The 24,206-nt window shown below is 43.4% G+C and overlaps 1 pseudogene; it reads right to left on the reverse strand.

The window, feature by feature from the left end:
* Positions 1-203: 203 nt before the first annotated feature.
* LOC106583143 (protein polybromo-1-like) lies at positions 204-24,163 on the reverse strand (annotated as a pseudogene).
* Between the last annotated feature and the right edge of the window lie 43 nt (positions 24,164-24,206).

A 24,206-nucleotide genomic window follows, 5' to 3' on the forward strand; every position in this document is an offset into this window, starting at 1 on the left:
AGACCAATTAGTGAAAAAATATCAGAATTGGTTAAACCAGCCTAATAGAACAACTTAAAGAAAAAACAATGTATGTTGGTTCCCCTTCTCTTTTCTTGTCTGGTGCCGAGTCACCAGACTCAGTGGGTTCCCACTGCCCACTAGAATGTTCTATATTGCAGCACACAGACACTAAATTAGCAGTCAAGAACAAGTCCCTTCTCTGCCTTTTTTTCTGAAAACATTTATCCAGCACAGAGAAACATTCAATACAATAATGCACTTGTTAGAACAATTAAAATGCAAGCACAAAACAGCTTGAACAGAGTAAGCAAGCTAATTTAACCATTATACAAACAAATGCCCACATTAACGTAACAAAACAACATTTACACATTTTCTAATGAGCCTAAAACCCCTTCCCTGTCTGACAGTGTAGGGATCAGTGGCTCAGATATCCTACAGGTTGTACGTCTGGCGGATGTACAGTGTGTCACGCAGCATCAGGTCTCGCAGACGCCACAGTGCGTCTGCCATTGTGGAATGGGCTCCCTTGCTCTTCAGCCAATGGGACTGCAGCCGGCTCTCCTGCTCCTTGGTCAGTCGCACATCTTTCTTTCGAGCTGCTGAAACATGCCCACATACACAACACATACATACACAAGGTTATTAGGAAATAGTATATTTTATTTTAATTTAACTAGGCAAGTCAGTTAAGAACAAATTGTTATTTACAATGACGGCCTACCAAAAGGCAAAAGGCCTCCTGCGGGGACGGGGGCCTGGGTTAAAAAAATAAATACAATATAGGACAAAACACAAATCACAACAAGAGAGACACAACACTACATAAAGAGAGACCTAAGACAACAACATAAGGCAGCATCACATGACAAAACAGCATGGTGTCAACACAACATGACAACAACATGGTAGTAACACAACATGTTATAAACATTATTGGGCAAAGTCAACAGCACAAAGGTCAAGAAGGTAGAGACAACAGTACATCATACAAAGCAGCCACAACTGTTAGTAAGAGTGTCCATGATTGAGTCTTTGAATGAAGAGATTGAGATAAAATTGTCCAGTTTGAGGGTTTGTTGCAGCTCGTTCGTTGCAGAGGGTTTTATAAATAAGCATCAACCAGTGGGCCTTGCGACGGGTATACATAGATGACCAGTTTACAGAGGAGTATAGAGTGCAGTGATGTGTCCTATAAGGAGCATTGGTGGCAAATCTGATGGCCGAATGGTAAAGCACATCTAGCCGCTCGACTGCACCCTTACCTGCCGACCTATAAATTACGTCTCCATAATCTAGCATGGGTAGGATGGTCATCTGAATCAGGGTTAGTTTGGCAGCTGGGGTGAAAGAGGAGCGATTACGATAGAGGAAACCAAGTCTAGATTTAACTTTAGCCTGCAGCTTTGATATGTGCTGAGAGGACAGTGCACAGTCTAGCCATACTCCCAAGTACTTGTATGCGGTGACTACCTCAAGCTCTAAACCATCAGAGGTAGTAATAACACCTGTGGGAAGAGGGGCATTCTTCTTACCAAACCACATGACCTTTGTTTTGGAGGTGTTCAGAACAAGGTTAATGGTAGAGAAAGCACATACTGTACATTCATGATATACTATGCAGGTGAAGACAAATTATACTACTGTCTGTCTATATTTTTTCTGTTATTCAAGAAGGTAAGTTACTGATACATCAATCACTGAAATATTTTTAAAGTGATTTGTAGATTTGTTGGGGTGTAAATCACTCTTTCAGTGATGAGAGTTCACCTGAGAGAGTTTGGTCCCACTTGCTGATGGTGGAGGACTCTGCATTAAGTCCCTCAATGTACTTCAGGTATGCCTCTGAGTGGAGCAGGTGCCTAGGCTTGGGTGGAGGGTCTACAAATAAGGGTGTTGAGGGCTGCTGGAAGGCAGGCTGGCCCTGTCTTGGGTAGGGTGGTGGGGCCTGCTGTCCGGGACCAATCATAAAAATAAAAAACAGCATCAAGGGCCTCTTTGCTCATTCTCAAATACAGATGTGAGTAATAAAATAACAAGCATTTACAGTCTGTGCTTTTCTAATATACAATTGTATAGAAGTGTATATTACCTGGATTCCGTAGGCTCCAGGAGCACCTGTGTTGACACCTGCAGTGAAGGTATTAACATAAACAGTCAGAGTGTACCAGGACACAGCTGTCCAATAGGGTCTGGCTGCAACAGACACCTTAAGCCACAGATGCTGTGAGACATACGAGCTAAGACAGGATGTTGAATGGTGCCAGAGAGGATTGTGGGTAACTGCAACCAACAGCACGGGTGGTGAAATTACATTAAGAATTATAAAATAGATACTAGTTAGCTAGTGTGCACTAGCTAGCTATCCTAGCTAGTGTGTACTAGCTAGCTGCACGAGCAGGTGGTTAACATAACACTGTGGACCAGAGCTAGTGCGCCGAATGGTACACTACATGACCAAAAGTAATTGGACACCTCATTCCAAAATCATGGGCATTAATATGGAGTTGGTTTCCCCTTTGCTGCTATAACAGCCCCCACTCTTCTGGGAAGGCTATCCACTAAATGTTGAAACATTGCTGCAGGGACTTGCTTCCATTCAGCCACAAGAGCATTAGTGAGGTCGGGCACTGATGTTGGACGATTAGGTCTGGCTCGCAGTCGGCGTTCCAAGTCATTCCAAAGGTGTTGGATGGGGTTGAGGTCAGGGCACTGTGCAGGCCAGTCAAGTTCTTCCACACAGATCTCGACAAACCATTTCTGTATGGACCTCACTTTGTACACGGTCATGCTGATACAGGAAAGAGCCTTCCCCAAACTGTTCCCATAAAGTTGGAAACACAGTATCGTCTAGAATGTCATTGTATGCTGTCGTGTTAAGATTTCCCTTCACTGGAACTAAGGGGCCTAGCCAGAACCATGAAAAAAACATTATTCCACCTCCACCAAACATTACAGTTGACACAATACATTCAGGCAGTTAGCGTTCTCCTGGCATCCGTTTGCCAGATGGTGAGGCGTGATTCATCACTCCAGAGAATGCGTTTCCGCTGCTCCAGAGTCCAAAGGCGGCGAGCTTTACACCACTCCTGCGAACGCTTGGCATTGAGCATGGTGATCTGAGGCTGCAGTCCCGTTCTGTGAGCTTATGTGGCCTACCACTTCGCGGCTGAGCCAATGTTGCTCCTACATGTTTCCACTTCACAATCACAGCACTTACAGTTGACCGGGGCAGTTCTAGCAGGGCAGAAATGAGACAAACTGACTTTTTGGAAAGGTGGCATCCTATGACGGTGCCACATTGAAAGTCACTGAGCTCTTCAGTAAGGCCAATCTACTGCCAATGTTTGTCTATGACATTTGCATGACTGTGTGCTCGATTTATACACCTGTCAGCAACAGGTGTGGCCGAAATAGCTGAATCCACTAATTTGAAGGGGTGTCCACATACACTCGTGGCCAAAAGTTTTGAGAATGACACAAATATTAATTTTCACAAAGTCTGCTGCCTCAGTGTCTTTAGATATTTTTGTCATGGAATACTGAAGTATAAGTATATATGGAATACTGAAGTATAATTACAAGCATTTCATAAGTGTCAAAGGCTTTTATTGACAATTACATGAAGTTGATGCAAAGAGTCAATATTTGCAGTGTTGACCATTCTTTATCAAGACCTCTGCAATCCGCCCTGGCATGCTGTCAATTAACTTCTGGGCCACATCCTGACTGATGGCAGCCCATTCTTGCATAATCAATGCTTGGAGTTTGTCAGAATTGGTGGGTTTTTGTTGTCCACCCGCCTCTTGAGGATTAACCACAAGTTCTCAATGGGATTAAGGTCTGGGGAGTTTCCTGGCCATGGACCCAAAATATCAATGTTTTGTTCCCCGAGCAACTTAGTTATCACTTTTGCCTTATGGCAAGGTGCTCCATCATGCTGGAAAAGGCATTGTTCATCACCAAACTGTTCCTGGATGGTTGGGAGAAGTTGCTCTCGGAAGATGTGTTGGTACCATTCTTTATTCATGGCTGTGTTCTTAGGCAAAATTGTGAGTGAGCCCACTCCCTTGGCTGAGAAGCAACCCCACACATGAATGGTCTCAGGATGCTTTACTGTTGGCATGACACAGGACTGATGGTAGCGCTCACCTTGTATTCTCAAGGACAAGCTTTTTTCTGGATGCCCCAAACAATCGGAAAGGGGATTCATCAGAGAAAATGACTTTACCCCAGTCCTCAGCAGTCCAATCCTTGTACCTTTTGCAGAATTTCAGTCTGTCCCTGATGTTTTTCCTGGAGAGAAGTGGCTTCTTTGCTGCCCTTCTTGACACCAGACCATCCTCCAAAAAGTCTTCACCTCACTGTGCATGCAGATGCAGTCACACCTGCCTGCTGCCATTCCTGAGCAAGCTCTGTACTGGTGGTGTCCCGATCCCGCAGCTGAATCAACTTCAGGAGACGGTCCTGGCGCTTGCTGGACTTTCTTGGGCGCCCTGAAGCCTTCTTCACAACAATTGAACCGCTCTCCTTGAAGTTCTTGATGATCCTATAAATGGTTGATTTAGGTGCAATCGTACTGGCAGCAATATCCTTGCCTGTGAAGCCCTTTTTGTGCAAAGCAATGACGGCACGTGTTTCCTTGCAGGTAACCATGGTAGACAGAGGAAGAACAATGATTCCAAGCACCACCCTCCTTTTGAAGCTTCCAGTCTGTTATTCGAACTCAATCAGCATGACAAAATGATCTCCAGCCTTGTCCTCGTCAACACTCACAGCTGTGTTAACGAGAGAATCACTGACATGATGTCAACTGGTCCTTTTGTGGCAGGGCTGAAATGCAGTGGAAATGTTTTTGGGGGATTCAGTTCATTTGCATGGCAAAGAGGGACTTTGCAATTCATCTGATCACTCTTCATAACATTCTGAAGTTTATGCAAATTGCCATCATACAAACTGAGGCAGCATACTTTGTGAAAATTAATATTTGTGTCAGTCTCAAAACCTTTGGCCACAACTGTATATACAAAAGTATGTGTGTAGCACAATGACACCCTGGAACAAAGCTACTGGCTCACGCTATACACAAGACCAAAAAACGTCTACATGTTGTGAGCGCACATACCATTTGAGAAGCAAAAATACCATCTGAGACGCATGAGCTTTGAGGTTCACAGACCACGCAGCGTCAGCACACACAATCTGCAGCTGGATGCTTCTCCAGCTGGCCATCTTGGATTGTGTTGTCAAATACTGACTTTACTACTGCCCATTTAATTTAGAGAATTACCAATTTGGGCCATTACAGCCTCTCAGCAACAATCTACATTGAATGTTCAGGTACTTCAGAGAACTGTGTTTCCATAAACATTGTATTTCCAGTGTTGCATTGCTAAATTATATTGTATGACCCTGTTGATGAAACCCTCAGCGACTGAGTATCGACTGTTGACTGGTTAGTCACTACAGGACCTCAGCTTATGTTACAGGTAGCCCCTCCAGTGAGTTAGAATGGCAGGCAGAAAGCAACTGCAGGGGCATGGCAGGGAGGGTGGCTGTGAAAGTGCTCTTACCCGGGTATGGCATGCCAAGGAACCTGGAGATACCTGGCATCAGGCGATGATGGGGCAAGAAAGGCAACCTCATGTAATGTGGTGGCATGCCAGTCATTCTAAACATGCCGTAAACTGGGCCTTGCAGCATCATGTACCCATCATGCCTTTGGGGAGGAGGAGGAGGGTAGAGCAACACAACAGATACGTGCATCAGTGGTAGGGTTGCAACGGGTCAGAAACTTTCCGGTAAAGTTAAGCCCTGGAATTTGGGGAATTTTGCTTAAAGTCATCTTTTTTTTAGCTTATAACAGTGAACCTTTTTTGTGGGATACACATATGGCAATTCTCGGTCTTGTGGCATATTTTGGTTAAACTATCCCCAAGTCAATGGAATTGGAACCCTCTGCATGCACAGTGCACTCTTCCATCACATGTACAGCTGATTCTCAAGATCTTGCACACTAATGAGATTCTATTGAGCCCACACTACTACACTGTCTGAACCAAGGACTACATGCTTTCTGGTAAGTTTTGATTACAATACTGGGTCGGGTGAATATATTTTATATGACATACTATTTACTAGTTAACAAAAAAGCATGTAACCTACAGCATAGTGTGTTTAAATAATTTCTGCAAGTTAGTTTTTGCTACCATGTGGGTTTTAGCTTGCTTGAGCCTGCTAACTGAGTGTTAATTCACCTGTGTCCATACATATTTCATTTTAAAACAATTATCTTTCAAAGGAGTTGTTTAATCAAACTGCTTAACTACTTATTTGTACATGGGTTTTTTTTTTACAATTATTTTCCTAATCTTTACAGGAAAATGCCACGGGCACTATCTGATGTGTGGAGACATTTCACTGTAGCTAATGTAGAAGGAAAAGCTGTGTACATTTGCAAATACCGTGCCAAATCACATGTGAAGAATGCAACAAAGATGCAGAATCATCTGGCCAAGTGCATAAAGTTCCCTCAGCGCTCACAACAAGCAACCTCTGAGAAAAGTCCCTCTACTTCTACTCGAGGTAAAAAATTATGAATCAAACACCTTAACGATAGCAACAGCTTATGGTCCTCTTGGAATCAGAAGTTTGTTTGACTCAATGGAGGCACGTAGTCAGAGAGATGCTGATGAATGTCTTGCTTGAGCTGTGTATGCAACTGGTTCACCTCTGATGCTCACAGCCAATGTGTATTGGAAGAGATTTCTGAATGTTCTTCGCCCAGCATACACCCCTCCAACCAGACATCCTTTATCTACTCATTTGCTGGATGCAGAGTTCAACAGAGTTCAAGTGAAGGTCAAGCAAATCATAGAGAAAGCAGACTATATTGCAATCATCTCTGAAGGGTGGTCGAATGTTCATGGGCAAGGAATAATTAACTACATCATCTCCACCACTCAACCAGTATTCTACAAGAGCCCAGACACAAGGGACAACAGACATACCAGTCTCTACATTGCAGATGAGCTGAAGGCAGTCATCAATGACCTTGGACCACAGAAGGTACTTGCACTGGTGACAGACAATGCTGCGAACATGAAGGTTGCTTGGTCTCAAGTGGAGGAGTCCTACCCTCACATCACACCCATTGGCTGTGCTGCTCATGCATTGAATCTGCTCCTCAAGGACATCATGGCACTGAAAACAATGGATACACTCTACAAGCGAGCCAAGGAAATAGTTAGGTATGTGAAGGGTCATCAAGTTATAGCAGCAATCTACCTCACAAAGCAAAGTGAGAAGAATAAGGGCACCACATTGAAGCTGCCCAGCAACCACCGATGGAGTTGTGTTGTCATCATGTTTCACAGTCTCCTGGAGGGAAAGGAGTCTCTCCAAGAAATGGCCATATCACAGTCTGCCGATATGGACAGCCCCATCAAGAGGATCCTCCTAGATGAAGTATTTTGGGAGAGAGTGGTAAGCAGCCTGAAACTCCTGAAAGCTATAGCAGTAGCCATTGCACGGATTGAGGGAGACAATGCCATCCTGTCTGATGTTCAGACTCTGCTTGCAGATGCAAGAGAAGGAATCCGTACTGCCCTGCCCACTTCACTGTTACTCCAAGCAGAGGAAACTGCAGTTCTGAAATACATCAAAAAGCGTGAAGACTTCTGCCTGAAGCCCATACACGCTGAAGCGTACATGTTGGACCCCAAGTATGCTGGCAAGAGCATCCTGTCTGGTGCAGAGATCAACAAGGCCTATGGTGTCATCACTACCGTGTCTCGCCATCTTGGCCTGGATGAGGGCAAGGTTCTTGGCAATCTGGTGAAATACACTTCCAAGCAAGGGTTTTGGGATGGAGATGCAATATGGCAGTTGTGCCAACACATCTCATCAGCCACTTGGTGGAAGGGACTTTGTGGATCTGAGGCTCTTTCCCCTGTTGCCTCCATCATCCTCTAAATCCCACCAACATCAGCTGCCTCACAGCGCAACTGGTCCTTGTTTGGGAACACACACACACCAAAGCACGCAACAGGCTGACCAATACAAGGGTTGAAAGATTGGTTGCCATCCGGGCAAATTTGAGGCTTTTTGAGCCTGACAACAAGCCATCCTCAACAAGGTTGGAAAGTGACAGTGAAGATGAGGCCTCAGAGTCTGATGTTCAAGAGGTGGACATTGAAGAGGTCCAGGAAGAAGACATGGAAGCCTGAGAAGAAGACAACCAAATCTTTAGTTTCTAGACCATCATTTTACAGATGTATGTTGAAAAGGTTTTTGGGAGATGTGTTGGATCATTGGGGATCATTCAATATTCCCTTTCTTTTGTTGTTCAGTGAAATCATCCCATGTGAAGAGTCAACTCATTTAATTAAAGTTCAATTCATAATTAAATTGTTTATTTATTTCTATTGGAAGGATTTAATAATTTGCAATTATGTCTACTTATGATAAGGTAAAAGGTTTATGTTTCTGTCTCCATAGGATAAGGTAAATATATCCAATGCAAAAAACATCTACATTTAAATGGTATTAATATTCATTTGCATACATTTCTGTTAATTCCCATATATTTCCGTTAATTCCCACAGAAAGTTTCCACCTCTGAATATTTCCCAAAATGTTCAACCCTAATCAGTGGTACATGCAACTACAACTATCTGGCAGAGGTCATGCTCTAGCTGACTAAACATCAATCTAGAGTTAGGATAGCTGATATTCCATAATCAGACATTCATACACATGCAATTAACTCACAAATTACAAGCACTACTTGAATCAGACTGATTGCAGAAAGATCCAGTGAAATTGTAAGCTTCTTAATAAATGTTGAAGTAGTGTATAATTGAAAAGAGGGGATAGCACAGTACTGCAATAAAAGAGTAGCCAAGGGTGGAGTGATGAGGAAATTAAAAAGGGCTCATCATTCTAGCAGTTCAGCTTCTCATTGCAGCTCCTTCTAATCCCTTCTAAGTGCATTTGTAAGATCTCTTACCCTCATACTCAGCCTTCTTGGGAGACTCCAGGTTCCTCCACTTGGTGCCCACCAGATGGCTGAGTTCCCCGAAGGAGAAGTCTGGGTGCTGGGCCTTGATGACCGCTCGCATCTCACTGCTGAACAGGATGTAGCCACTCATGTTGATCTTCCTCTTGGAGCCCTCCTTCTTGGACATCCCCTTTATGGACTTGGGAGTGGACTGCAGTCAAGTAAGGGAGACTGTGTCATGTCATCTCTAGACAACTGTCATTGCTATACACACACCTCCAACTGGATGGCTAAGAGGGCTTTTTCTTGAATCTCACCCTGAACATGCAAATCATTTGAGACTCGTTTTGTTTCAATCAGGATGCATGCGATTCAGTTGACATGTCTAAATCAGGGTCGACAATCTTTTTATTTATATATATAAAAAATTATTTTCCCCGTTTTCTCCCCAATTTCGTGGTATCCAATTGGTAGTTACAGTCTTGTCTCATCGCTGCAACTCCCATACGGACTCGGGAGAGGTGAAGGTCGAGAGCTGTGCGTCCTCCGAAACACAACCCAACCAAGCTGCACTGCTTCTTGACACAATGCCCACTTAACCCGGAAGCCAGCCACACCATTGTGTCGGAGGAAACACCGTACACCTGGTGACCGTGTCAATGACCACGGCCACAGGAGTCGCTAGTGCGCGATGGGACAAGGACATCCCTGCCGGCCAAACCCTCCTCTAACCCGGATGAAGCTGGGCCAATTGTGCGCCACCCCATGGGTCTCCCGGTCGCAGCCGGCTGCAACAGAGCCTGGACTCGAACCCAGAATCTCTAGTGGCACAGCTAACACTGATGCGGTGCCTTAGACCACTGCGCCACTCGGGAGGCCATTGGGGTCGACGATCTTACCAAGAACTTTTGAAGTGTAAAAGAGCGTTTACCTTCACTACATAACCACACATTTGCCCAGTGTATGTTGGTGCTCTGACCTGTGGAGGGGTGTAAGGCATGTCCATGTCGCTGCCTGCCACAGGGCTCTGGAGCTGGGGTATGGAGGTGTCTCCCAGCTCCCCATCATCCTCCCCCAGGTCCTCCAACTCTTCGTCAGTCATGTCAGCAAACTTGGTATCCAGCAGAGGGGATGGCTCCTTCTGGGGCACGATCAGCTTACTGTACGAGACACGTGGAATAGACTGGGTGCAGTTACACCTGGGTGTTGTGTTCTACCTTAACTAAAAGGAGTGTTTGTGATTGACTCATAATTCACCCATCCAGGGCCACTCAATACTGCTTTATTGCGTTGTGGAATGTTTTTCTTACTTTTGCTGATTATGCACAGTATCTTGAGGCATGTGAAGGTCAAACCACTCACCTGAAGTAATAGATTTCGGCCTCCACCTTGAACTTCTTCATCTATTTGTCTCTCTCGATGTAGCAACTCTCACACAGCAGAACGTCCTCCTCAGGCACCTCAGTGGGTCGGCACAAAAGGTACTCCTTAAAGAAGGACACTGCACACTTCCCTATGGAACAAGTGAACAGAGAGAGGGATATAAGCATGGCATATGTTCGGTGAAATACAATCAACCCATGCACTTAAACTTCGATGTTTCTCTTATCAACATTTGAAAATAACATAGCATAGCATCAACATTATATAGAGTCTGTCAAAAGGGGACACAATGTAAGGGCAGAGAAAATACCTATGATACAGGTCATGGGGCAAGTCTCCTCCAGGTTGCTAAGGAACACTTCCTTCTTGTAGAACATCCTGGTGGGCTCATGTTCCGTCTCCTCTGCGTGGATGAAGATGGGCCCAAAGAAGTAGGCCGCTCTGTCCCGCATCCACATCTTCTCAATCCTGTTAAACAAAAATAAAACCTACTTTATTTTAAATACACTAAATAAATAATAATTATATTTCAAGAAATATCCCATTCTGGGAAATGTGTCTGTAGAGTTGTATTTACCCTACCTGCCCACTCGGTGGCGGACTTGTCCATGTGAGCGAATATAGACGCAGTCTCCCACTTTTAGCCAGGTGTTGTTGTAGTAGAGCTGCTCATAGTACTGGCAGCCTGGCTCCCCATTGGTCATGTCCAGGGTTACATCCTCCCTCTCCTACACATACACACGCAGTCAGGTTGTCTTTGTTTGCACTCTGTTGGATCACATTTAATCAAATTCCTATTGGCCATGATTTCCAACCACTCACCTTATCCACAATAGTGCCCACGGCTTTGCCCTCTTCTTGTATCTCTGCAGGCTTCTCTTCATCTTGCTTAGGGGCGAACATGGATGCAACACGGATTACAGGCAACAGTATGTCCCGAGGTCTTAGGACTTGGTCTTAGCTGAGTAGCGAGACTCACAGATATACACATCATCTGCCCTGAAGCCCTCTGGGTGAAGCTTAAAGTAGTCCTGGAATCAGTCACAAAACAAAAGCCAAGGTCAATAACATCATGCAATGATTCACTCGAAACGTGTCATGCTTCAACCATATTACAAAGAGCTGAAACATGGAAATAGAAAATAGCTTAGTACCTTGACAAACATGACAACCCCTTTTCCCAGTATCATGCTGACAGGAATCTTGTTGAAGTAGTCACTCTTGAAGACCTCCTTCTCCAGGAACTTGCGTGTAGCAAGATGGAATGTTTCATTTGGCCTGTAGAACCAGCATTGAAGAAGCCACTTCTCACCTGGAATGCGAAGGGAAGAACACAGAGCAATACTATTAAAAAAGGACAGACCAATTGATTCTTCATGTGTGCGTGATTTTGAAGCAGTCAAAGTGAACACATATACAGCAAAATAAATGATTGAATGTCAGACCATTTCCACAACAAAATGCTAAAATAATGCAGCATCACTACTTCAGGGTTTGTACAAACAGTGGTAAGTGAAATTTAAGGACTTTCTAGTACTTTCTCAAGCACTAATATATATTTTCAAGGACCATCAATTTGTACTATTTCCTATTATGCAATTGTTTCTAGTCACCAACAGATGGCAGTTTATCGCCACAACCTCATAAAAATAAACGTACTATTCATCACTACCTTAACAGTTCTACTCAATAATATGTGTTTCACTACTTATTTACTACATAAGAGTGGTAAGTCAGTACTGATGATGTTGACTTATTTCCTTATATGAACTGTAACGCAGTAAAATCTTTGAAATTGTTGCATTTATACTTTTGTTCAGTGTACATAATAATATTAAATTGTCTTTATATTTAAATTGTCTTATATTTTGGAAAATGTTTGATCCCACAGGCTGTCCCAACACATAATGACATGAAAGTGAATTCTGACAGTGTAAAAGGCCCTTAGTTGACTCTAGAATGCTGTATTCTACACCCATTTGAAGAGAAACAGGTTATTAATGTGTTTGATAAGATTAAACACTCTCTCAGGGGACCCTATTTACATTTTAGGAGACCCAACGTGGGTCCCGGACCCCAAGTTTGGGAACCACTGTACTAGTAACCTCTCTCCCTGCTTGCTTCAATGCTTCCTCTCTCCGTATCTCTCCTTTGCTTCCTTCATTGCAGCCTGGCTCACCACTGTCTGTCTCACTACTCTCTGTAAAGAAAAGGTATTTTGTTATGAGAACTTATAGTAGCCCATCTTTTGATTATAGCTAGGTTTTTTATTAATTTAACTAGGCAAGTCAGTTAAGAACAAATTCTCATTTAGAATGACGGCCTACCCCGGCCAAACCCGGACGACGCTGGGCCAATTGTGCGCCGCCCTATGGGACTCCCAATCACGTCCGGATGTGATACAGCCTGGAATCGAACCAGGGTCTGTAGTGACGCCTCTAGCACTGAGATGCAGTCCCGTAGACCACTGCACCCCTCGGGAGCTTAATTTCAGTCAACTGCTCCTGCTGAGGTCAGGCTCTGTTCAATGTTAGCTTCTAACGTCATCCTTCTCGCCAGCTAGTTTTTGCTAGCTACACTACCGGTCAAAAGTTTTAGAACACCTACTCATTTAAGGGTTTCTTTATTTTTACTATTTTCTACATTGTAGAATGAAAGTGAAGACATCAAAACGATGAAATAACACATATGGAATCATGAAGTAACCAAAAACGTGTTAAACAAATCAAAATATATTTGAGATTCTTCAAATAGTCACCCTTTGCCTTGATGACAGCATTGCATATATTTTGATTTGTTTAATACTTTTTTGGTTACTAAATGATTCCATATGTGTTATTTCATAGTTTTAATATCTTCACTATTATTCTACAATGTAGAAAATAGTAAAAATAAAGAAAAACCCTTGGAATGAGTAGGTGTTCTAAAACTTTTGACCGGAAGTGTACCTGGCTAATAGCCAGAGCCCTTGAGCTACCGGGGGAGCAGTCGAACATAAAGAGCATACAAGAATCATTCATGATTCCACGTTCACAGAGGTAGGCAAGATTAGAAGTCAGATCAAGATGCCTCCTAAGCGTTGATCAATGCTGGGAACGCAATAATAAGTGGATGAATGATAATATAAAAAATAAAAAGGTGAGTAAACGCTATTTCACAAATAAAAAGGTGCGTAAACAGCGTTTACCCTCCACTACATCCCTGGTTGGGTCTGGCAAAACCCATTCATAAACATCAATTTCCTGCCAGGCAAGATTGAATCTACATTTGCCTGGCATTTTAACTATTGATGTGGCGTTTGGTGGCGCCTAATCAGTCAGTAATGAACCTGCCTGGCTTAGTGGCAGTGTGGCTGGAATGAACGCGCTCGCCTGGCAACCAGAGCGCGAAACACGTGAGAAAATGAAACTCGGCAATCTGCGTGAAAATTAAGTTGCAAAATCAATACATTTCTCTAATATTTTTCCATATTAACATATTTGATCATTTTCTGTTCTCCTCTCATTTTAATTCAAGTACTTTTCAACTTGAGAAAATGTCAGATACTCAAGGTATTCCAGTACTTGAATTTCAGAGTGCCAAATTCAAGAACTAACAGTGGAGGCTGCTGAGGGGAGGGAGCCTGATGATAATGTCTGGAACGGAGATAATGGAATGGCATCAAACACTTGTGTTTGATACCATTCCACTGATTCCGTTCCAGCCATTATTACAAGCCCGTCCTCCCCAATTAAGGTTCCACCAACCTCCTGTGAACTTTAAGCACCTCAAGCATCTTGTTTGAACCGTGCAACTAAGGTTTTTCATTAGTGGATGTGCAAAGGCACTAACCTGCATCATCCTGCCACAGGCGCTCAATGCAGACGATGTGTGGCTGCAGGTTGGGCTCAGCAGGCTCCACGTACACATAGTCTCCCACATGGTACATGCTGTCCTTGAAGCTGCAGTCCTGGCTGTAGGTACCCTGGAGACCAGACTGCCATGCCCCTCCGGCTGGGTCCTCACTCTTCTCAGCTTCTGTGGGTTCACAACTCAACTTGGTTAATCAGTCAATGAAGTGACATGATTACTAAAAGCCCTATAACTGGTGCCACTGGGTAACTATTGTTGACACTGCTTTGATTGGTGGAATAGGTATATCTATCTGCCCTGCTACAAGTTGCTAGGTTCAGCGTGTCAGTGAGTGCAAACCTTTTTTCTCCTCCTCCCTCTTGAGCTTGTCCTCCTTTATCTCCTTGGGCAGTTTCTCCTTCTTCTGCTTCTCCACGTCGTTGGACAGGTGTTTGGAGATGTAGCTGAGGGCGGGGGTGAGTAGGATTTCGCCATTCTTGCACAGCTCATCTCGCATTCAGATAAAAAAACTGCTGCAGCTCTACCGCATCCTGAAAGATCTCAGAGTCCGTCCTGGAGTGACATCACATATACTTCAAATATACGTTGATCATATTCCAGGGTAATTTCATAGGACTTTCTAACTTAAATGCACAGAAATCAGACCTATGGTTGATATTACCCAAAGATCGCAGAGAGAGAGAAAATAAGGGAAAATGGCAAACACTATTCCCTAATTGTGCCCCACCTGTGCATGCACCTGGCCTTCTCTAGCAACTCAAACATGTGATCCTAGAACAAGTCCAGTCTCTTGTAGCGTCCCCGGTCTACATTAGTCCTGATGATCTCAAAGTTGAGCGGCGGTCTGTAGGGGCTGCTGGGGTCAGTAGCAGGTATCTCCGCCAGCGAGTCGCTGTAGCAACGGCCCTCATCGTCCTGATGGCCCAGCACGGAGACAAAGAGGCTGTGGACGAGCTCCTGGATGAGGCGGGCCACGTCGGGCACATGGGCGTCCTCACCCCCCTCCAGGTCCCGGTGGGTCTCCAGCAGCACACGGTGCAGCACCAGGGCGTCACGGTAGATCAGAGACTCTGGCTTTTTGTAGGTGCAGGCGTTGTTGAACATCAGCACCAGTTCCTCCACCAGCGCGTCTACATCCTGGTACTTGTTGGTCAGCATGTGGCTCTTGACCTTTTCCATGTCCACAGGCTTCTTGATGGCGATGTAGTAGTTGGGCAGCTCGGCGCGCGATGGCAGCCACAGGAAGATGGTGCTGAGGATGGTGGTGAGGAGGCGGCCACACTTGTCTGTGAAGTTCTTCACCGCCTCGTACTGCTCGTTCAGCTTCTGCTGCAGGGGGGTTAGGTACTTGGACTTAGGGGTAATGCCACTCTTCCCTGGATTTACAGAGGGTGTGTGTGTGTATATCAGCATTTTGGGGATAAAGTGATAATGTGAAACGACTAGACTAGAATGACATCCATATACTGGATCTGAATTATTTAAGACAAATTGGATCGTCAGCAACATACTAATTTTCAACTTTGGTGACGTCATGTCATCGTCGTCAGGCGTTGGGACAAGATCCCTCCGTTTGCCCTTCATGATTTTCTCCAGGATGTTGGCATCGTTATAGACCTGGATCAACATGAAGTAGTCAGTGGTGAAACTGAGGGGCGTTTAGAGCAAAATACATACACAGCATGGCCAAAAGTATGTGGACACCCGTTTGTCGAATATCTCGTTCTAAAATCATGGACATTAATACGGAGTTGGTCCCCCCTTTGCTGCTATAACTGCCTCCACTCTTCTGGGTAGGGTTTCCACTAGATGTTGGAACATTGCTGCGGAGACTTGCTTCCATTCAGCCAGAAGAGCATTAGTGAGGTCGGGCACTGATGTTGGGCGATTAGGCCTGGCTTGCAGTCTGCGTTCCAATTCATCCCAAAGGTGTTCAATGGGGTTGAGGTCAGGCCTCTGTGCAGGCCAGTCAAGTTCTTCCACACCAATCTTGACAAACCATTTCTGTATTGACCTCGCTTTGTGCAAGGAGCCACTGTCAAGCTGAAACAGTTAACAAAAGTTGGACGCACAGAATCATCTAGAATTTCATTGTATGCTGTAGTGTTAAGATTTCCCTTCACTGGAACTAAGGGACCTAGCCCGAACCATGAAAAACAGCCCCAGACCATTATTCCTCATCCAAACATTACACTTGGCACTATGCATTTGGGACTGCTAGATGGTAAAGCGCAATTCTGTGCGTCCAACTTTGTGTTCTGTGAGCTTGTGTGGCCTACCACTTCACGGCTGAGTAGTTGTTGCTCCTAGACGTTTCCACTTCACAATAACATCACTTAAAGTTGCCAGGGCAGCTTTAGCAGGGCAGAAATTTGACGAACTGACTTGTTGGAAAGGTGGCCTCCTATGACGGTGCCACGTTGAAAGTTACTGAGCTCTTCAGTAAGGCCATTCTACTGACAATGTTTCCATGGAGATTGCATGGCTGTGTGCTCAATTTTATTCACCTGTCAGCAACTGGTGTGGCTGAAATAGCCGAATCCACTCATTTGAAGGGGTGTCCACATACTTTTGCATATATAGTGTAATTGCTGCACTACATACTGCTGACATTATGGAAATGTAGTGTCCATCTTATAAATCATGATCAAAAGACATTAGTACATTTCTGCTAAATTACTAGTGTGCGGAGTCTGTGAAATGAGAATTGCGTACCTCTTTCTCTTAGTGCTGCCAGTGTCAGACATTGTAGAAGAGAGCATGCTGTCCCTGTCCATGCTGTCGTCCTCTCTCCTCAGCTAGGAAGACACACACATCAATATCAACTAGCTTCTCTTCCACCCACACGTTCATGAATACAAACTAGCACCTCTTACTCTCCCAATCTCATTATCTCTCTCTTCAACATTTCTCCACTTGCACAAAGGTAGTGCCCTCCCATACTACAAGCCATCATGGTTTGGCAGCTCCAACATTTCATCTTCTGTCTATTTCTAAGTAGAACACACAACTATCCACAAAACAATTGATTGCAACTGAGTACAGAACATAGAGAAGACTGCCCAAGACCCTAATGGTACAGAGGACAGTGAGGCAGACCTAATCAATGTTTAATACCACAGAGACCAGATTACCTAAGCAGCAGTATCATCTCATTGTAAATGAAATAATTAGCATAGGATACTTTACAGTCATACAGATATGGATACACAACTACAGCAGAGCTTGGGTTTGAACTTGAGTTTCAGCATTGGAAGCTCATGCACCCACTGACCTGCTGAATGTGCTGGAGTTTCAGCACGCGCTTATAGATGGAGGAGTGAGGCACATTGTAGCGCTTGGCATTCTCAAACATCAGAGTGAGGTCTGCGTCTAGCTGCTCAACACTCTCATACTCGTTGTTCTTCATTTTGTACCTGTGTGTGGGGAATTAAGGGTTCTCGAATTTGGGAAGGGATGGGATAGAAATACACTGTACAGCTCATGCCATGTTACGCCACAACAAAAGATACAGCAGCTGATTTAGGAAAATGATTAGGCCTGAATAAAACTTGACATAGACTATTAAATGGACCATCGAAGAGAGCCCAGATGACATAAACCACACTTGCATGAATTTGTTTCAAATAACCCTTTTTTGTGGAACAACTTCTCAAATCTGCCATTTATTGAGCAGAGATACTGTCCTTCCACTGTTTGGCCTACCTGATCTGTTGGAGGGAGATGGGCTGGCTGATCTGTTGGAAGTAGTCTGGGTAGTCCTTCCTGGAGGGCAGCTGGAGGAAAGGCTCGGAGATAAGCTGTCCCTGGCTGTTCCTTCCGCCCCGCACGGCCTCGTACAGCTGGAAGATGGGGGTACTCATGTCCATGCTGTGGTGGATGCTCTCTGCCTCTGACTCCCCCTCGTCATAGTGGACAGACCCCGGGCAATGAGAGACAATCGAATCAGACAGATGAAGTCTGAAGTCTTCTGACAAACCCTCATATATTAGTATACTTAGCACTGCAATGTCCCTTCTGTTCTTATATGTTCCTTATTTTTTTACCAGGTTGATAATGCAGAGCCAAAACAGCTAACGAGGCCGTGCGGGGTAATGAGATGTACCAGCCAGAATGCCATCGTCATCACTCTCATACTGAAGAGCCATGGTAATAGCTGAGAGCTGGTCTCCCTGGGTTGACTTTCTGTTCCTGACGCACGCACGCACACGCACACACGTCATGGAAAATCCTTGTAAATATTGCATGTTGTTTGCTCATAAATTCTACTTTCTGTTCTGTCTATGGTATTGCTTACTTGATGCGAATGCTGGATTTGATGGGCTCAGCATGTTCAATTTCTGTCTTTCTCTATGAAAAAAAAATTCTGATGGTGTTGGAATCCTTAAATAAATAAGAAAGAAAGCGTTATAACAAACAAAACTGCCATCAGAATTCGGACTTAATTCTGAGTTGCAGTACAGCATACCTTAAAAACCTGTGACCCAGGCTCATTGTACGTTTTGGCATTCTTGGCCAGGAGATCTATGTCTTTTGCCATGGCGCTGACACTTCTGTAGAGGCTCATCTAAGAAAAAAATTGACCAGCGATTTATTGTATGCACACCACTTACAGTACATTCAGTCAGATGGTTGGGTAGCATACCTGTATCTTCTGGGCAATGATTTTCAGATCGATTGGGCCCTTTACTATGGCATAATAGTCTGGGTATTGCTGAGGGGGAAAAAAGGAAAAAAAAAGAAAATCAACAATCAAAACTGTTTCTACACATAATTTCTATTTGGCACAAAATCGAAAAACAATGTAACTGGGAATCAAAATGGCATGCCCATACTCTAATATTTCATAATAATGCCTTGTAATCTGGAGGGCAGACTTTTGAATCCCCGCCCCCAAATGTGGAATTCGTATCCTTACCGATATCACGGACAGTAATGGTTCGAGAACATTCCAAGATTTGAAAGATACATACACGTTACCAGACAACTCCTTTTTTCTAGATTTACAACATGGAGTCTCTTGGGAAACCCAACTACCGAACCATCCAATGATGGGATTTATAAATAAATGATCTGGGCTCCTGAAAGGACTGATCGCTCTAATATATAAACAACTTTTGGAAAGCTTGTATTCTGAGCTAGCCATTAAAAAAGTATGGTCCACAGATCTAATTGAATCTGAACAACCGTTTAACTGGAACAGAATATGGTGTCTCTGGTTGTTGTGGGGGATGGCGAGGGGGATGTGGGATGGGGACTGAAAAGCAACCTCGGTTGCTGGGTGAGGGACACTTTCTTCGGGGAGGCGGGGTGGGAAACATGGTTTCCAAATGGGGACGTAGGATGTGGACTGAGAGGGGGAATGGGTTTGGGTTATTTTTGTATGGATTTCTTTGTTTTTGTAACTGTAACCCTCTGAAAGAAAAGAGAAAACTAAATCAAAAGTTGGTCACCAAAAAAAATCTGCTATATTTTTTAAACAAGAAACTGTTTAAAGTGAGAAGTAGGCATTGGTCTAAAAATTAAGTAAATTCACATGAGCTCCGCAATGCCTAGTCCACCCATGCTCAACCAAGGTTTTCCAACACATAGCTTTGACCTACAACAGTAGCTTTGCTGGTCTATTGTAGTGTTATACGGTATACCGGTACCACGGTGATATCACAGTACCAAAACGCCATGATACTTATGATACCCAAATTTGAGAATACTGTAATACCATTTCATATGATACCCAAATTTGAGAATACTGTAGTACCATTTCATATGCTACTACCAAATGTTTTGGCCCTACTGATTTCCAAGAACTAGCTGGCGCCTCTTATGAAAATGTTTATGAAGTCAGTAAAAAAATGTAAGCAACAGCAACTAATCTCTTGTATGTGCTGGTCCAATAATGTCCACTTCACTTTCATGCACACATCACGGGTGGCAGCTGTAATCCGCCAATCGCATCCCCTTCCAGCCATCACTCACCTGCTTCTCTCCTTCCTCATCTATTCCTCCATAAGGGATGAGCAGGGATGCCAAACCTGAGCAGTCTTCGGTTACATTTTGTACATTTGATACATTGTTTCATTTCCTCCTTGGTATAAGAGCACAGGGCAGTCTGAGTAGGCTTTGCAATTTCGCTGTCACGCATCAATGCCAGAGAGGAGAAACAGCTTCGCAACAGGTATGCTTGCAGCTTTACAGCAAAGAAAACGTCTTGTCTCTAGCTCAAACGGTTAAAAAAATAGGACTTATATTACCCAAGCTGCCTTTTTTTCTTCCTGCGCGATTTCGCACACCTATGACATCATTTCACAAACCATGTCGAGGGCCGTTTTAAACTATTTTGATAACAAACAACATTGTTCAGTCACGTTACCTAACTAGCCAACATCCTGGTAACTTGACAGTAAGTATTGGCTAATTTGATTGGCACAGGAAGAAAGGAAAAGGGTCTGCTACTCATGAGAAGTGCTTTAAAAGGTTGGATTCATATAGGCCTAATGTAAGCCTAAACTATTAAAAATCAATGTCTTTCTGGTGCTCCTTACATTCCATTTGGTGCCTAACATTTTTAAAGTTTGGAGCAGTGTGTATGTGTTTGTGAGAGAGAGAGTGGTGTGTGTGTTTATGAGACAAAGGGAGACAGAGAGTGTGTGTGAGGGAAGAAGGGAGGCGGAGTGTGTGTCTGTGTGTTAACTGAAGAGTAAACAATGTTTCACGCAGATTCCCCCGACTGCCACAATGACATACAGATCATTATGCATGCATATTCCTTTCCCCCATTGCTCTAGCCAAATCACAGGTAGGCCTGTGCAAATATGAGCAAAGTAGACATTCCATTCAGTATTCTATTATACAGTGAACGGTGTAAAGTTAAATTGAATGTGTTGTATTGAGTAGAAGTATGAATATCAGTGACAAGTTTTTTGTGAAGTACATGAGCATAACATTCAGAAAACGGGAGCAAGCGTCAGTGGGACGGGGCGAACAGGACGCTAGGCCACTGAATTTTTCTCCCGTAGTATCGCAATGCTACTCAGTATCGTGAAACTTGGCCTGGTATCGTATCGTTAGTAAAATGTTGGTATCGTATCGTTAGTAAAATGTTGGTATCGTGACTAGTCTATTGTACTTCAAACAATGTGTATGCAGGTTGCTTAGGATTCAAATCTTCTCAAACAGCCGAAATCATACTCTTCAGAGGAATAATAAATATTGGCTTAGATAGGATGGTAGGGAGATTTAACATTGTGCTTCAACCAATGCCATACCATAGGATTGGAGAGAATGGTTCTCTTACCACTTTAGATGGTAGTTTCTGGAACAGATCACTGACTAAATGCCCTGAGGGCTCTGAGAATTTCACCACCGCATCCAACAGCTGCTCAAGGACCTCCTTCAGGCAACTGGGTGCATTCTGTCATTCAAAGACAAACACAGTACAATTCAACAGTGAACAGATACCTTCCATTTATTAGCCCTGTTGTGCTATGTTTTGAGGCGGTTTACATGTAATGCATGTGTGACAGGGCAGTCAACATGTAATAAATACTTTTTATGCTACATCGGAAGTGCTGGTGTTACCTCATCCTCATTGGACCCTCCAGGATTATCTTATGCATCGTCCCCGTCCTCATCATCGTCATCATAATCCCCCCCACTGGAAAAACTAATTATTGGTGCGCAGGTAGAGGTCCCACAGCTTATAGGCTGCTCTGCACTCTGGAGAGTCTGGCTACAGACATGCAACACATTCCCTTTCATTTGGTTAATTCCAGGTTTTAAGCCCTAGACAGGGCATTTATTAGGAAAACTCCTTCATACAAAACATTGTCTTGTAAACATTACTTCTCTCCCCTAAAGAGTCCAGTAAGTGAATGTGTTTGTTATTACATTATATATTACCTTGTAGTATGACTTTGCATTGTTGAATAAGAGCTGAAAGTCGGACGTTATCTGGTCCACATCATCGTACTCCTCCATCTTCAGCTGGATCTTCATCATGTCAATGGGATGTGTCACAATGTGGCAGTAATCCGGTTGATTCCTTCAAGGAAAACACAATAGATAAGTGAATTTAATGAGGCTTATGTTCTTAGTAATGGAGATTTCTTTGGTACCCATTCTATGTTACCCATCCTCTGTACCATCTCTTGGGTGCTCTTATGAACAGCTCACATATCATCCTTCCCTGGTCATCCTTATTATCTCTGATAGTGTTGTACAGTTCATGGCATACTGCAATCTGGAGGCAAAACATAGTAGATGAACACAAAACAATACAGGCATCAACAATGTTTATGAACACTTATTCAAAAACGACACATTGGTTTGACTTGTGCCTGCGGATTTAGAGTCAAAATTCAATAATTCAATTTGGGTTAAGACATTATCCGAAGGCATTACCACAGTTTCTACACAAAAAAAGGCTTTTAACTTAACTTACTGGATCAACATTGGGAATGTTAGTGGTTCTTCTCCTTTTCCGACCTACTGAAGATGCTGAGGATGACGGCTGTCCATCCTCAAAGTCCCTCCCACTGACACTACTAGAGGGGGACGTAGCCCTTCTCCTTTTTGAGCCCGTGATGAGTCCAATACCTGGTAAGAAGAAAAAGGCAAAATAACAACAGCATATGAAGTCAATTTAGCTACAAATATTGTGAGATATTGTATTAACATTCTCATCAAAAGGGCTCTAATCATGCTTCGATGCCATTACCTAGAATAGCACGAAGGCCCTGTTCAGTGATCAATTGTAATTACTCCTCACTCGACGACTCTTCACTGTCTGAGATGAGGAGAGCAGTTGGGTGCTGATTTGACAGCTGTCTGGGATAGAGCAGCTGTAGCCTAATTTGGGCATTTTATTCAAAATTGCCTGTGTCCCCATTAATACTACTGGCAGATGATAACATTCTTGTTTCTCTTTTGTTGCGAGATGACAGAGACGTTGTTGCAGCAGTTTCTTTACAGACAACAATGGCACGTACATCTTGCTGGTTGAATATTAGCTACCTGGCTAGCCTCAGCATCAATTACAGCAAGCTAACGTCAGCTAGCTAACGCTACCCATCATCTCCCTGACACACAAAGAGAAAGATGTGAATAAGTAACTAAATATTTAACCACACGGTTGGGTGAATACTCATCGTTTAAACCTGTAAGATCTTACCTTGAGTCTCTTACTAATTATAATCTGTAGAAGAGAATGCAAACCATTCGAGAAAGCTGATCATTTAGAAAAATTAAATGTGTGTGAACGTAGCAGCAGTGAGGACGCATCCGATCACTTCCGTTATAAACTTCAAAATAAAATATCTGATTGATTCAAATCTGATTTATTCGAATTCTTTTAGAACACAATCTAAAAGCTTTTATTTGTACTATTTTAATGATTTTAGACCACAATGATTAAAATGACATGGACAGGGGAACCTGACACTAGATCAGCACTCCTACTCAGAGACGCACATCCCCTGGGCTCAAGACAGGGACAGAGAAACTCAAGAGAGGGGTTTGTTCTTTAATTTTGACAGTGTATCCCCAAAAGTCACTTTCTTATTGTTGCTAGCTGTTGCCAGTTATGTATACAACATCCACAATTGCATAAATTACAATTTTTCTTCAAAGAAAATACAAGGTTGTCTATCATCAGTGTTGGCTAATGGCAATGGATACTAGAGAGCGAAAGCATACTTTTTTTTTTTACTTGCATGGTCTAAAATGTATTGATCACTTGCTGGAAAATGCATGAGAGGAAACTAAGTTGGCACCAAACGTTCAATAAATGAATGGCCAAAACATTCCATTCTGCCATAGGTTATGCTCTGCTTCTATATATATGCTCTGCTTTTTGTATATAGATGATTCCCAACACCTTTGTCTCCGACCTCTGGTCTTCAGATGTCTGACGAACATCACAGACATTATGATACCTGTTTAACATCTAGACATCAGTGTAGTATTGTTG

The sequence above is a fragment of the Salmo salar genome, chromosome ssa22 (assembly GCF_905237065.1).
Source record: "Salmo salar chromosome ssa22, Ssal_v3.1, whole genome shotgun sequence".
NCBI lineage: Eukaryota > Metazoa > Chordata > Actinopteri > Salmoniformes > Salmonidae > Salmo > Salmo salar.